This window comes from Thunnus maccoyii, chromosome 15, assembly GCF_910596095.1.
Source record: "Thunnus maccoyii chromosome 15, fThuMac1.1, whole genome shotgun sequence".
NCBI classification, from domain to species: domain Eukaryota; kingdom Metazoa; phylum Chordata; class Actinopteri; order Scombriformes; family Scombridae; genus Thunnus; species Thunnus maccoyii.
In genome coordinates, this window is record NC_056547.1 from 3,654,417 (window position 1) to 3,670,561 (window position 16,145).

Here is a 16,145-nt window from a genome sequence, read left to right on the forward strand (position 1 = left end):
CAATGAGATAATAAGTTTACAGGTAGACAATCAAATATGAAATACTTGAATGTTCCAGGTAATAATTGGATATCGATGCACGAGTTAATACAGGCGGAGACGACTCACAGTCTGCAACAAGTTTTGTAAATGTTCTTCATGAAATGTTTGGAAAGAAAACTCATTTTCTAGGTCTTGAAGTGTTTGGAATTTGGAATCAATAAACCAAATGGGACTAAATTTTCTGTTTTTATATGTCATTATCAGTGATTGACAAGCTCGGGCATTAACGAGCGGCTCTTAATTGTTTTAATTAACGACTCTTAACCTCTGCGTTTGGTAGTTTTTAAGCTGAACAAGACGTGATGTGTTTTACTTTTTCAGCAGCAAGAAGTGCACTGTAATCAATGAAAGAAATAGTCAAAAAGATCTTGTGAGTTATTTCTGTAGGTTCAGTTTCCTAAACAGTGATTAAGCTCGTCCTAAACCAAAACCATATTCAGTAGAGATAGTACGAGTAGCTAGAACACTGCTAATAGCGAAACTTCTGATTAAAATGAGACATTTTAGGCTTCACCGTTATTTTTTAAGGTTCAGTCAAGCCAGGTCTTTGAAGTCATGTTCTTCACATTTGTTTTGTTGTCTTCTAAATGCATCTGTCCAATGAATTAAAGTTGGCTTAAGACAAAGAAAAGTTAGCAGTGCCCGGAGAGATGTAAGAAGCATTTACAGATGTATGAATTTTTTGCTCTTTCCTCTGTTTCAACAGCTCGTCATCCTCTTTTTCAAGTTCAAACATAGCGCTCGCTAACTGCCTCTGGTCATTGTTCTAAGTGAACATTCAGACTGAAAACAGTGCTGTGGTAAAATACTCTGCAAAGTGATCACCTCTGCAATTGTTTATCTTTTCGCTGCAACGGTTTTGAGATAAACAGCAGAAATACAGTGTTCTCGTTAGTTAGTTAACATCACTGTAAATTGAATCACTTTGAATCACAAAGTCCTCTGAGTCCATGTGTGTTTTCGTTGTCCTTTTTGATGTCTTAACTTTGACAAGCAAACGCAGATAGCCTTCGAGCTGGATGAAAACTTTGGTTGCTGCACCGCGCCGCCACGTTCAAACACGACGTAAATCATGTTTTGAAGAGTGTTGAAGCATCTCATCATGTCCACCTCTGCATCACAGGTAGCTTACTCTCCAACATCGTGTTAACTATGTTTTGTTTTTTTCTTTGAAGCTCATGTTTCATGAGGCTCGAGGCTTAAGTCTTGCATGTATTGATTGCCCAGTGCGGCGGCTTGCTGAATGACGCCGTGTTGCGTTGCAGTAAAAGTCGAGACAGATTCATTTTTTATTCCGGACAACCTTGTGATTTTTTTTTTTACTCTGCATTTGTGTCCCCACTTCGCTTCCGGATTCATTTAAATAAATGAGCAGGCTTATTTTTTTCATGCAAGGATGAGGTCGGTCTGTACGTGGCCTAACATCACTGCCAGACAGAACCTTAATATTCAGTGTTTCTGCAAAACTTTGTTCAATGCCAGTGTTCGTTTTTTAAAAAACTTATTTCTATTGTCTGCTGTATGGCTAAGGTTAGACATCTAGAACATGTTTACAGTTAGGAAAAGGGGTTAGGTTAGGGTTAGGTTAGGGTTAGGGCCAGGGTTAGAGGGTTAGATTAGGGTCAGGGGTTAGATTAGGGTCAGGGGTTAGGGTAGAGTTAGGGGGTTAGGGTTAGGGGGTTAGGGCTAGGTTAGGTTAGGGTTAGGGTAGAGTTAGGGGGTTAGGGTAGGGTTAGGGCTAGGGTTAGGTTAGGGTTAGGGGGTTAGGGTAGAGTTAGGGGGTTAGGGTTAGGGGGTTAGGGCTAGGTTAGGTTAGGGTTAGGGTAGAGTTAGGGGGTTAGGGTAGAGTTAGGGGGTTAGGGTTAGGGGGTTAGGGCTAGGGTTAGGTTAGGGTTAGGGTAGAGTTAGGGCTAGGGTTAGATTAGGGTCAGGGATTAGGGTTAGGGTAGAGTTAGGGTTAGGGGGTTAGGGCTAGGGTTAGGTTAGGGTTAGGGTAGAGTTAGGGTTAGGGGGTTAGGGTTAGAGGTTAGGGTTAGGGTAGAGTTAGGATTAGGGTAGGGTTAGGGTTAGTACCCTTAACCCTAAAATAAAAAAGAACTTGAATGTTGGTTTGTGACGAGATTTAAACCCCAACTCGATCTTGACAACTTTACTTCCTGTCCTCCCTGAATAAAGGGGCATACTACTTCTTTTGCCACTGAATGTTAGCGTTAGTTATTCCTGCTTGATACCAGGCTCTGTTTCTCACAGGTAACAATACATGATTATCTTGTTTGTGACTGCTGGTTAACACAGCTAATGAGACAGCGAGGAAGGTTTCATTAATCTTTGTTTCATCAGAACCAGATTTAACGATCCTCGCCCTCTTCACGCTCCTTCCTGTCACCACTTTAACAGCTAAAAGATAAAATAAAGTCAAAGGCTGGTTGTGTTGTGTTAACCAGTTCAGATTATAAAGATTATGACGAGTTTTGTTCTGGATTGCAGTCATAAAAATCAAATATGCTTGACAAAATCATCACAACCTGAACAGAGGATTCATACTGAGGTGAGATATTTGAATCTTAATTCCACATAAACTACAAGATAAGATCCTCTAAAGTGTGCAGACTCTCCGTGATTTTCACATCCAGTAATCAGGCTTTAAATCAGAACCAAAACATTAAAACAAATCTCCAATCATCGAGGTGCTTTAGACCACATTCCTCCACAGCGTTGTAAGAGCAGCTATAAAAGACAGAGTGGAAACAGAATAACATGAAAGAATAAATCTGGTCTTCAGCAAAGCACTGTGACTGATAAAAGTTTATTAGAAGTCCTTTTGTGGAGTCGGCTGCATTTTTTTCCCCCCCTCAGCAGGGCTCCCTCCACGCCGGGCTCCAGAAATGTTTCTTGGCAGGCCGTAAAGGCCCTCTGAGGCAGCATTACAGCCCATGTGACAGTAAAACCCTCCACAGAAACCAATACTAATGGAATTCTCTCCGGCGAGGTGGCCCATCCTGCCTATTCAGAGGAAGAGGAGGAAGCCTTTTTCTTTTTTCCTCCACCGCGAAGGAATGCAAACACCCCCGGCAGAGCTTTTATACGCACGAGTACCATCATTGGACGGTTATTTACATTTACATTTGCATTTTAGGCAGTCTTATCCGGTGCGACTCACAATGAGAGCAGCGGTAGATGAAGCTTGCAGCTTGAGTGATAGTGTCAGAGGGAGGTTCTGGATAAAAAAAAGAGGCAATAACAAAACAAATGGATGAGTTGTTTTAGATGGTGATTGCAAACTGAACTTAATCTAGGTAGGCGATATATGATTTAATCTGTTCTACATCTGATAAGGGATCAGGCTGTGTAATACCCTCAGTAAACTCCACATCTTAAATGTTTTAGGTTATGCACTTTATTGCCAAAAGTATGTGGACAGCGAAACATGTGGTTCCAAAACCGCATAGTATTAATCTGCTGTTATATCAGCCTCCGTTCTTGGCCTGGCTCAAGTCAAAGGTGTTGGATGGGGTTGAGGTCAGGGCTCTGAGCCAGCCAGTCAAGTTATTCCACGCCAGATTGGGAAAAACCATTTCTATTAAGGCTGCAACTAACGATTATTTTCACCATCAATCAATCTGTCCGTTATTTTCTCAATTAATTAATAGCAATGAATTGTTTGGTCTATAGAATGTCAGATAATGGTGAAAAATGTTGATCACCGTTTCCCGAAGCCCAAGATTCATCCTCAAATATCTTGTTTTGTCTTGACAAACAGTCAACAACCCAAAGAGATTTTGTTTACTATCATAGATGACTGAAGAAACCAGAACATTTTCACATTTAAGTAGCTGGAACCAGAGAATTTTAGCATTTTTTTCTTAAAAAATGACTCTAAAAGATTAATCGATTATAAAAATAGTTGACAATAGGGATGTTTATTGGTTAACCGGTCTACAGATTAATTTGCATACACGCTCGGCTAACAGCTAGGCAATGTTCGCAACATCAGATATTCTTTTTGAATGGATAAAGTAGTGGTGTAAAACTGACTTCTACACACAGTTGCATTACAGGTTGTTTGTAGCCTTGCTATTGCTAGGCTAGCAAGTGTCTTAAAGTCTGTTTATAGTGAGTGTATTAGTCAGTCTGCACTGGTGAGTCACAAAACGAGTCCAAAGCATCTTCCAACATCTCTCCTGCAGAAATGGAATATGTCAAGCTGCCAAATACCACTGTCACAGATGATGAGGAGCTCAAAAAGACAAACAGGCAGTCTTATAAATGCTAACAGCTGGAGAAGATAATTTTTGACCGTTTCCAAGATCCTGGTAGAAGACTATGTGAGTATGTAACTATAATGTGATGTAAGTTATATTCAAAAAGTAACGTTATTTTTCCAAAAGCAGCTGTTGGAAAAGGGGGGGTCGTCGTTATTTATATTCGTACCTAGAGCCTGAGTACGTTATGGCATCGAGAGTTACTGTGACTAAACGCGTTGGAAAAACACTTTTAGGAGAAGAAAGATGAGCTAAAACTGCTGGACAGCTCTCACAAACGAAAGCTAAACCGACGCTGACATCCCTAGTTGACGATTAATTTTCTGTCGATTGACTAATCCGTGAACTGACTAAACCATTGCAGCTCTCATTTCTATCGTCTAGAATATCACTGTATGCTGTTGCATGAAGACTGAAATAAGGAAAGTATGCAGACAGTCGTGTCCACATGATTTTTCGCTACATAGTCTTGCTGGTTAGGGTTAGAATCATAGATTATACCGTACTGACCCCGAATATAAGACGCCAACCCCTCTTTCAACACCTGTTTTTTGTAAAAATACTTTTTGAAGATACAACACACTTTCACACTCATCCTGTTGGGGAAGCTTCACTGAGATACTATTAATCCAAGGAGAATACAATCCTCATCCTTGAAGCTATTTCTCTCGTAAAAAAAGTGAAATACCCTTAAAGCAGCATCTTTTGATCTTTTTGTTCTGCAGCTCTTCGTGTGTGCTTGACAGATGATTTGGTCCATTTTCCGACGTCAGGAGACACTTTGGACTCATTTTCACTCATCATGAATTTATTTCCTCTGTGGCAGAAAAACACGTAACACAAGCCTTCAGAAACTCCTGCAGGTTAAACTGAGCTAACAAAACACTTTTTAGTACTGACTGACTTAACAGACTCACTATAAACAGCTACAAACAACCTATAATGCAACACTCTCCATGGTAGTTTGTCCAATCCTCAAATATAAGATGACCCCCGCTTTTTAAAAGGTAATTTCTAGCAAAAATATTATTAAAATACCATCTTATTATCAGGCCAGTACAATACTTCTTGTCTTGATGCCTTTGTTATTGATTTATAATTGGCGTATAATCAGGATTTAACCTGTCAGCTATCTCAGCATGGCTTGTTTGGTTTGTCATGAATTATCAGGTAATATTAGAAGTGAATATGTCCTTGTTGCAAGCATCAGGCATTGTGCAGGACATTTTCCCTGCAGTGATCCAAGTTTTTTTTTTAAATAACAAAACACTACCAGCACTGTAAACATGTAATAGAGAACATAAAGCAGCCCAAGCACGCAAGACAAAATTCTCATGGTTTTGGCAAAGCTCACACTGCCCCAACATGTAGTTATATTTGTGAGGAGAATAGATAATTCATAATAATTCAAATTTAAAGGTCTGCCAGTCACAGTTAATAAGGACGATCTGCCTAGCAGGCTGAACTCAGGGGAAAAAGTCTCTCGAGCCAAAACACATGACCCAGACTTTCTTTTAGCAGTTTAGCATAGTAAATGTTCATCTTTTGTGGTTTAAAAAGGACGCAGAATAACAGCCTGAATAACGGCAGAAGTGGAGGTGACAATTATTTGCTTCAATTGACATAATAAGTCAATATTGTGACACTTTAAACTGCAGCCAACAAACAGTTAAAACAACACATGCCGGTAATTTACAAGTATAAATGCGGAAACCAAATTTTTCACCACTCAACTCACTTGATCGTGCAGCCCTGTGTGGATGCAAAAAGCTCTTACTCATGACTGTTTATGTCTCCACTGTATATTATATAAAATAACTGAAATAATACCTCAAGAATAATCTTTCATCAGAATAAACAGTAGGCTGCCTATGGCTAAGCTTATCCTATAAAATACCAAGGCCAAAAATAAAATGATGTTTTTTCTTTTTCTTTTTTTTTTTTTTTTTTTTTTAATCGGAAGTTCTCAGTACTTTCACTAAATCCCCATAAAGGATTTAACTTGCCATTAAAATATGCCATTTGGTGGAACCTTTTATCCAAAGCGCCTTACAGGACCCTGAGTGGATACGTTCTTAGTAATAGAGCTCCAGTGGGAATTGAACCTGGCAGTGTTGCACACTTTTGACACACAGTTTATGTTCAGGTATAAGGTAACTGCCTTATTCAGATGTTGTAACCTGTTTGTTTGCACATGCTAAAATACTGAAACTAAGTATTAAATAACATTATAACACATGCATATGCTACATTTTGCACTCATTTTATGAACCATTTTACTTGGCCTGTCACCAATTATCACCCATATCCAACGGGAAGAAAACTAGTTCCCACTTAAAGTTAAGTTGTCTTTTTAAGAATGACAAATTGTTATTCTTCTCCATTGTAAATGAATTAATATACAATAAATGAGAACTTTGATTATGTGAAACTGATAAACTGAGTAATAACAGAATAGTTTTCCTCTAGTTGGTTTTAAGGCACTAGTTACATAAAAGGGTTAGCGCGCTTATCCTTTTAGCCTGGCGTCTGCGGTCTCTCAAAATAGAGAATATAAAGTGTTGGTATCGAGTCTTGTGTCATTCAGTAAAATGAAAATGTTTTTGAAGTTGACAATCAACATAACATATGCTAAAATGTTAACATTTGGTTCAATCTCACTCAACAAATTAATGTCATCTTAGCATGGCATCTGTCCTTGCACATGCTAAAGTTTTAGCAAGGAATCCGACGTCTATCAATAAGTGATATTGCTAAATGCAAAAGTGTTTGATTACTTAATAAAATGAGTGCTAACATAAACCACAATGTTAGTAAAGAGTTTACAATACTCAGCAGTGTAAATGGAGAATTATTAGCATAGAGTCTTAGCATGTGTTTGCTTAAACATTGGCATTCAGCCTCCTATCACTCATATGGTATGCTAAAGTTTTAGTGTAAAGTATCACTCAACATGTTAGCATGGAGTCAATATCAACACATTGAATAGTTGCATTAGCATGAAGTCTACTGTCAAGCTTAAAAAAGAACATGAACGCTTAAGTGTTAAAACAGAGAAACTGTCTTTCAGCAATGTAAAATGCAGAGTAGTTAGCATAGACTCTATCACTTAGCATGTTGTATGCTAAGACATTAGCACGCAGCCTAGTATCATCAGTCACTTTAGTGTATGCTACGGGGTTAGCATAAAGTCTACTCAAATAAATGAATGCTAAAGTGTTAGCAAGGAGTCTTATTCAACTAAATCAATCCTTAAGTGTTAGTTTCATGTTTATTTTTGCTGTCACTCAACACTTAGAACGCTGGTGTTAGCATCTGCTATCACTCACTCAAAATGGTGACTTCCTTGATCAGTCCCTCCAAGAAATTGCGATTTTGCGATTGCAACAATTATCACAAATTCAAGAAATCTCTGCAATATTTGTGAGAGCTTTCAATTTTACTAAATTACCACAACTTTTCAGCATGAATTGGCCAAATAAACAGACCGTTTGTGATTTGGACCACTTGTTGCATTTTGTGTCGTGGTTGTCACCTGCCAACAAAAATGATGCCATCGACCGAGCAAAGCAATTCCCAAATGTTCCCAAATGATGTTTGCATTCAGTTTGTCAGAAGAATACAAGTTGATGATGTTCAGACAGCAAAGATGGACATAATCTACCTCAAACATAAAAATAGGCTCTTTGGAAATGAAACTTTATTTTAATGTTGATGGATTTATCTTAATGGCATTATTGACTAATTTTATTTGGTGCTGCAATGAGAGAACATAAAACATCACAATTTTTGAGAAAAGCTGCTGCAAAATCACAAAAAAAACTCAATCCTGGAGGGACTGCTTGATGTTTATGATTAGCAAAAGATCTGTTTCCTTCAAAACTTAACTTTAGCTTCTCTAAGTGAATGCTAAGTGTTAGCAAAGAGTCTTAAATCACTCAACATACATATGCTAAAGTGTTAGCATGCCACACAACGCTTTGAATGCGAGTGTTAGCATTACTGGAGTGAATGATTTGGCATATATATTTTATTCTTTGATGTGAGTGCTCAGTTACGGGGAGCCTGTCTGCTTTAAAACTTGACTTTTTCCTGTTCCTTTAATCCACGTTTTATTTCTGTATCCCGACATCTGCTGTTAAATGATGTGAGGCGGAGGCCGTGAGGCGGCGCAGTGACTGTTAGCATGGACGGAGCTGCACTGACCTATATACGACTGAATATAAGTCTGTGTCGGAGCTCTGAGTCTCCCAGGCTGTATAGCAGCTCATGGCTGGATGGAGACGTGTTAAGTGAGGACGCCGCACACGTGAAGACACACACACACACACACACATTCACATATGGAGACGTTCACGCATGCGTAGCCTACATTCGGAGAAACGTACACGTGATGTGAGGACACGAGAGGCCATATCAGACACGCTAAGTTGCGACGTGTTGCATATGCAGACACATAGAAAGATGATGAAATAAGATGAAGACACAAAGAGGAAGACGCATGAACAATATAGAAACGTGAAGAAAGACACACACACACACACACACACACACACACACACACACACACACACACACACAGACAGATATAGACACACCGACGGTCTCATGCATGTTTTATTGACCCGACTCACTCTCCTTCTACACCTCCACTGTCTCGTCTCTTCCTCATCCCTCTCTCTTCCTCTCTCTTCCTCTCTGTGTGTGTATATATATATACAGTATATCCCTCCTTTCATCTCCTGTTCTCCCTTTTATCTTCCTCCTCCTCCTCCTTTTGTTTTTTCCTCCTTTTCCTCCTCTCCCTCGCTCACCTCTTCCTTTCTGTCCTCCTCTGACCTCTCAGAGCAGAACAGATCAACCTGACAGGCTCTGCGAAGAGCAGACTCCTCTCCTCCTCTTCCTCACTACTCCTTTCTCCTTTTCTTCTCTTCTGTTCCCTCTCTCCCTCCTTGTCTTTCTTACTGCTCCTTCCTCACCTCCTTTTTCTTATCTCTCCATCCCCTCCCTTTCCTTATCTGTCCTTCCTCTCATCCTTTCTCCATATCTCTACCTCATCCTTTTCTTTTTCTTATCTTTCCTTCCTCTCCTCCTTTTTTCCCCTTATCTCTATTTGCTCCCCTCCCTTCTTTTATATCTCCTTCCTCTCTTTCTTTCTCCTTATTTCTCCTCCTTCTATCTTCTTTTCTCTCCTTCCTTCTCACCTGTTTTCCTCCCTTCTCATCTTTACTTCCTCTCCTCCTTTCTTCTTACCTCTCCCTCCTCCCTTTCTCTTTTCTTCTTGTCTCTTCATCCCCTCTCTCACCTTTTCCCTCATCGCTCCTTCCATCTCTCCCTCCTCCTTCCTTTCCTTTTTCTAATCTCTCCTTCCTCCTCTCCCCTTCTTATCTCACGCTCCTGTTTCTTTCTTATCTCTCACCCCCTCTTTCCTCCCCTTCCTTCTTTATCTCTCCTTCCCCCCCTCCTTTCTCTTATCTCTCCTCGCTCCCCTCCCTTCTTTTATCTTACCTTCCCTCCTCCCTTATTTTCTCTCCTACCTCTCCTCCTCCTTTTTTTCCTTATTTCTTCATCCCCTCCGTTTCCTTATCTATTCTTATCTCTCCTCCCTTCTTCTCATCTTTACATCCCCTTCCTCCTTTCTTCGTATCGCTCCTCTTTTCTTCTTTTTCTCTCCTTCTTTCTCACCCTTATCTCTCCTCCTTCGCCTGTGTCCTCCTTGTCATCCTTTCTCCTCATCTCTCACTCCCCCTTTTCTTTTTTCAAATCTCTCCTTTCTCCTCTTTCTTGTCCTTATCTCTCCTTCCTCTCCTCTTTCCTTCCTCTCATCTGTCCATCTCCTCCTTTCTCCTCATTTCTCTCCATTTTTCTTCTCTCTCTTCCTTTTTCATGTATCTCCTTTCACTCCTTTTCTCTACTTCATATCCCTCCTTCCTCACTTCTCCTCTCCTTTCTCCTTCCTGGCTTTTCCTTACCTCTCCATCTCTCCTTCTTTCCTTATCCTCCTCTTCCTCTCCACCCTTCTCCTTATTTCTCACCCTCTCCTTCCTTTTCTTCTCTTTATTATCATGCCATCCTGCCCTCTCCTCCTCCTCCTCCGTTTCTCTCCTCTTTCCTCCTGATCTCACGTCTCTTGCTTATTTTCTCCTCATCTTTTATTCTTCTCCATTCTCCTTAAAAGACATCCTTCCTTTTTCCTTCTTTTGTTTCCTTCCTCTTCCCCCTTTTTTTTTGCTCTCCTCACCTTATCTCTCCCTCCTTTTCCTTTTTTCTCCTCATCTCTCTGTCCTCTACTCTTATCTTTTTCCTTTTTTTTTTTTAACCTAATCTCTCCATGGTCTTCTCCTTTTCTCTTCCTCTCCTCTTTTCTCCTCTTCTTATCTTTATTCTCTTTTCATCTTATCTTTACATCCTCCATAATTTCTTCTTTCTCTCCTCTTTTCACCTCATCCTGTCTTTCTCCTCTCATTATCTTCTTCCTTTCTTTTCCTCCTTCTCTCTCTCTCCTTTATCTGTTTTCTCCTTATCTTTCATTCTTCTTTTCTTATCATCCTTCCTTCCACTCCTCTTTTACCCAGGTCAGATCTCTCCTTTATTACCTTTCTCCACTCCTATCCTTCCTTTCTTTCCTCCTTCTCTCTTCCTCCTCTTCTTTTTTCCACACTCATCTCTCCTTACTTCTTCTCCATTCCTCTTTTTTTATTCCTCTCCTCAACTTGTCTTTCTTTACTCTTTTTTCGTGTCACTTTTTTCTCCATCGCCTCCATTTCTCCTCCCTTGACTCCTCTCTCCTTCTCTCGTCGCTCCTTTTCCTCCGCTGTTTTCTTTCACTCCTGATCTCTCCATCTTCTTCTGTTTCCCCCCTCTGCCTTTCTTCCCCTCCTCCTAATCTTTCCTCTTCCTCTCCTCCTTTGTGACCTCCTCCCCTCTCCCTTTCTTTTACCCCCCCCCCCACTAATGCTCTCTCGCCTTTCTTTCACTCCTCTCTCACCTCCTCCACCTCTCCTTGCACCACTATTTCTTTGTCTTCTCCTCCCTCTCCTCCTCTTCTTTAGCCTCCTGACCTCCTCCTGCTCCTCCTCCTCCACCACCTCCTCTTCTTCCTTCACCCACCACCTGTTTCCCCGCTCCCACTTTTCCTCCTCTTCTTCATCCTCTGCCCCCTCCTGACCTCCTCTCTCCACCTCTCCTCCTCACTCTTGTCACCTCTTGTGTTTTTTTTTTCTCTCCCCTCCTCTTCTTCTTCTCCCTCCTCCCGACCTCTGCTCTCTCCTCTCACTCTCTCTTTTTTTTTTTTCTCTCTCACTCTCGTCCCCTCTCCTCCCTCCTGACCTCCCTCCTCCTCCTCCACCCTTCTCCTAATTAGCACCTGAGCGTACAGGCCTGGTTAATATTCGGCGGCTAGGCGCTGCGACGGCAGAAGGGCACCTCGCTGTCTCTCCTGCGCTGCTGTTGCCATGGCAACGCCATGGAAATGAAGCGCTGCTCTCTCTCTGTCTCTATCTCTCTCTCTCTGTCTCTTTCCTAATTTTTTTGCCCCCCCCCCCACACCCCTCTCCACCCCTCTCCACCCCTCCCTTCACTTTTTAGTCACTGCATCCATTAAATTTTGGGATGGAAGGATGGCGGGGGACTCATGAGGGCAAAGCAGCATGCCCTGAGAAAATCAAATTTTAAAGGATGGAAAAAAGTTTTTTTTATTTCTTTAAAAATAAAAAAAATAATAAAAAAAGGACCAAAAAGGCAATGTTGTAAAAATTTACAACCATTGTGAGGCATAATTATTTATCTTTGGTTCTGACAGATGTTTGTGATTGGTCACTCTGTCCAAGGACGATAATATTTGTTAAAATTTATTTATTTTCTTGTCTTAGTTCACTGAGTGTGTGTGTATGTGTGTGTGTGTGTGTGTGTGTGTGTGTGTGTGTGTGTGTGTTTGGGGCTTGGTTTTGGGGGTTTTTGAGGGGTTGTTTGGACGGAGGCCTTGGCCTTGATGAAGTTCTTTAAAGCTGCTAATTGTATTTCATTCATATTTCATGGTCACAGGGGGGCAGACAGCTTGCAGAGGGAGAATTGATAGAATGTCAGGTGTGTGTGTGTGTGTGTGTGTGTGTGTGTGTGTGTGTGTGTGTGTGTGTGTGTGTGTGTTGCATTCCTAAACCATGGCCATGTGAAGCCAGTGGGTATTTGTGTGACTGTGTGTATGTGCGTGTGTGTGTGTGTGTGTGTGTGTGTGCGCCTTGCATTCGTTCGAAATGACAGCTGGAGGTCACAAGGATTTTGTGCATGTGTGTGTGAGTCAGCATATTTGTGTGGCTCTTCATAGATATTCATACAGCGTGTGTGTGTGTGTGTGTGTGTGTGTGTGTGTGTGTAGCTTATGTTTCAGCTCTGATTGGTCCAAATTTGCCGTTTGACCCAAAACAACCAGGTGTGTAAAACATGATTCAAGCGGCGGTGCTGTAAGTGTTGCTGAGCTTGACCTCTGACCTCCCTGTGGACTATGTGTGTGACGGGAGTATGAACAAGAAATTGTAACTTTATCATTATTTTATTATGAATATCCTCTCATAATATGCAGCGTCACACACTTTTAAAAATTCAGGCTTTTGTCTGCTAACTCTGACTCGTGTTTCTGTCTACTTTTATTTATTTAAATGTCAATAGAACCAAAATTGAAGTAAAAACTCATTTGAAAATCAAATTGAACTAATATCCAGGCAGCTCACTGATGTAAGTAATGTGGCTGCTGATTTTCAGAGAGGAAACATTTTAGGCAAGTATTTGAAAAGTTGTTATCTGAAAAATAAGATAAAGATTAGGAAAACTCTATCCACCCACACTGATATGAAACTGAGGACGGTTATGAGTCAGTTTTCTTTAATGAGTAATTTTACTGACATTTTTGCCTTTGGTTTGACAGCGGACAGCAGAGAGATGACAGGAAAGGTAGAACGGGAAAGGGGAGATGTCTCGCACTAGAACCCAATAATCAAATAATCATTTTAGTCATTTTAGCCAAATGTTTGCTGGTTCTGCTTCTCATATGTGAAGATTTAATACTTTTCTTTTTGATACAATACAATCAATAATGAAAATAAATGTCAGTTGCAGAACTAGAGTGAATTAAAAGTATATAAAGTAAGGAAATAAATAAAACTTTCCTGATTCCATACTCTGATTTATGTGTGTTTTACATGACTACATTTTTCAAAGCCTACATATGTTGTAGATTTTTGTTTCTACCTCCCAGCTGTTGGTTTCCATTAATTTCACTTAGAGATGAAAATCAGGTCTCTGAGACATGAAACAGTGAACGTCATATTGTGGTCAAAGTTATCAATGTGTGATAGTACAACTGACAATGTACACTGTATGAGCTGACTGTGTAATGTGTTGTGTGTAATGATGCGAATTTTGAGCAACTCTGCAGCTCCCCTCGGCTTTTACAGAGCTTTATAGCGAGTTTCAGCTCATTGCTTAGCTGTCTGGCTGCAACTTTGGTTCACTCTCAGCACTCTCATGGTGTGGTTTTTGGCAGCAGCAGGCAGCTGTTTTCAGAGAAAAAGCTATTATTTCAGTTTTATCTTTGTTTAATTGGAGGAACAATTTGGCACATCCGAACACTGATTTGTTCAATGCACTTTCTCAATGCTTGAATTGGATAGAAGACACCTGGTGATATAGTTGTGTAAAGTTGTGTGTTGTCTGCATAATTATGCTTAGATATTTTGTTGTTTTCCATAATCTGAGCTAGTCGGAGCATGTAAATGTTGAACAGAAGAGGCCCCAGAATGGAGCCTTGGGGAACTCCACGTGTCATTTTTGTATGCTCAGATGTGTTATTACCTATGGAAAGAGGTCGCTGTCCTTCAAATAAGATTCAAACCAGTTAAATGCTGTGATCTAGTAATATGATGTGGTGACATAGCATCTAAAAAGCCACTGTACACAACTGTTCAGCAGCAAATGGCAAACAGGCAAACAAACACAACACTAAATGAATGATAATATTTTTCCATAACTGCTGAGTTTGGAAATAAGCGACTGTTTGCCAACAAGTTCAACATATTTATATGTCAATATTGTGTTTGCAACTTGCTTCTGCTTCCCTCCAAGTGGCCAGAAAATCAGTCATTGCAGGTTTTATAAATAACATAAATTAATACAGATATATGCCATTCACTGATTAACAAGTTGATGTCATGCAGGACTGAAATAAATCAAAAAATAGATTCAAAAACCTAAACTACAACTGTATGTCATGCTTTGGGAAATTGTCAATATTCATATAAAATGTAAAAACACTGATATGACCTTTTAACACTATATACCTAAAACCGCCAATGGTTTACCCATGCACCTGGCTACTGCATTTCTAATACTAAAAAATGTACTTTGTCATTGTATTAAGGCATCGTCATCACAGAGGGATGCCTAAGGTCACAAAATCTTTTTTGCAGAATTTTTTTGCAGGTCATAAGTTAATTATAAATTAAATTATAAAAAGAGCAGACGTAGTTGGTAGATCACACACTCCAACAAATGATGTTGCCTAACAACACGAAAATAAATGCATTTTATACAGCGGTAAATTTTACCCAACGGCGGTTATAGGTTTAATGCCTGTGTTTTTAATCTGGATTCATCTTCACTATTTTTAACAATAGGGGGTGCTTCACAGTGTTATTTTAGGAAAAGTCAAAGACTGGGGGACATGAATATTTCATTAAAACGTAGTCATGTACAATTGAAAAACCGCTACGGGGTAAAATGTTAGAAGACCTGATGCCGCAAAAAATGATGCTATAAAACACCACTGAGATAATTGTTCAGTAAAAACAATCAATTCACAGGTTCAGGTACAGGAAGTGTAACTGTTGGTGTCCTCCTTCACACACAGTGAACATACAGTTCAGAGTCCTCAGTGATGTGAAGTCAAGGCTTGTGGAAGAGAAGTGGGTGATTGTTAAGATGTTAGTAAGGGAGTGATGGAGGGATGAATAGATTGATCGATGTCATTCATATTCAGCTCTGCTGGCTCAACCTTGAGATACTAAATGATACAAGAGTTTGGCCAACTTGACGCATGTCGTCGGTGTGAGGCTTAGAGCAGCGTTTCCAATTATCCAGCCAATCACCCGAAACCTAAAACACTCTCAAGGTTCTCTGCCAATGAAAAGTCAGCTCCGTTCTCATCAGCACATCAAATTGCCTCACAAGATCCATCAGTCATTTAGCGTTGTTGCTCTCCTCTACCATTTAACATTTCCAAGTTATCTAATGCTTAAAGTGCCTTCTGGCCTTGGTCTGTGGTTCCCAATGTGGATGTACGTAGAATAATCTTTAAAAATCTCAGTTTACATTTTGCACAGGTCGCAACATTTCTCTCTCTCCATGTCTTCCTGCACTTCACTGCTTTTTATTACACCTCAAAGTAGGAAAATTTTACATAAACTGCACATGTTGACAATTTCTAGAATCTCTCTTAAAACCTTAGGGTCGCATCAGACTTGATCATCATGGCGTACAACAGTCTTACAATGGTGCCACTGGTGCCACCTCCCAAGAAAAACCACAGAATCAGTCGTATATGCAAGCACCCCAAAACTACATGTGTTTACGTTCAAATGACAGTGCCCTGTAGCAGCTGTAGTAATGATGATGGGAGCAAAAGAGGAAATCAATTGACGTTATTATAGAATGACAAAGCCCACGTAGGAAGGAGGTTATTATTGTAACCATGACAGCAAAGGTCCCCTAATGTTAAAGGTACACTATGCAGGATTTGTCGGTTGGTGTTTGTAAACAAAGCATTCAAAGTTGGCCCCTCCTCCCCGGCTC

At 40.2% G+C, this 16,145-nt stretch overlaps 1 protein-coding gene across 6 annotated transcripts in view; it reads left to right on the forward strand.

Moving 5' to 3' along the window:
• The window catches only part of LOC121912633 (zinc fingers and homeoboxes protein 2-like), a 140,896-nt gene that overhangs the window by 96,576 nt on the left and 28,175 nt on the right, over positions 1–16,145 (forward strand). The window contains exon 1 of one of the 6 annotated variants that reach the window (XM_042434874.1): positions 4,197–4,367. The exons of the other annotated variants lie outside the window; for them this stretch is intronic. The gene's annotated coding sequence lies outside the window, so the exon portion shown is untranslated. Of the gene's footprint in view, positions 1–4,196; positions 4,368–16,145 lie in introns of those variants that run through there. 6 annotated transcript variants of the gene reach the window in all.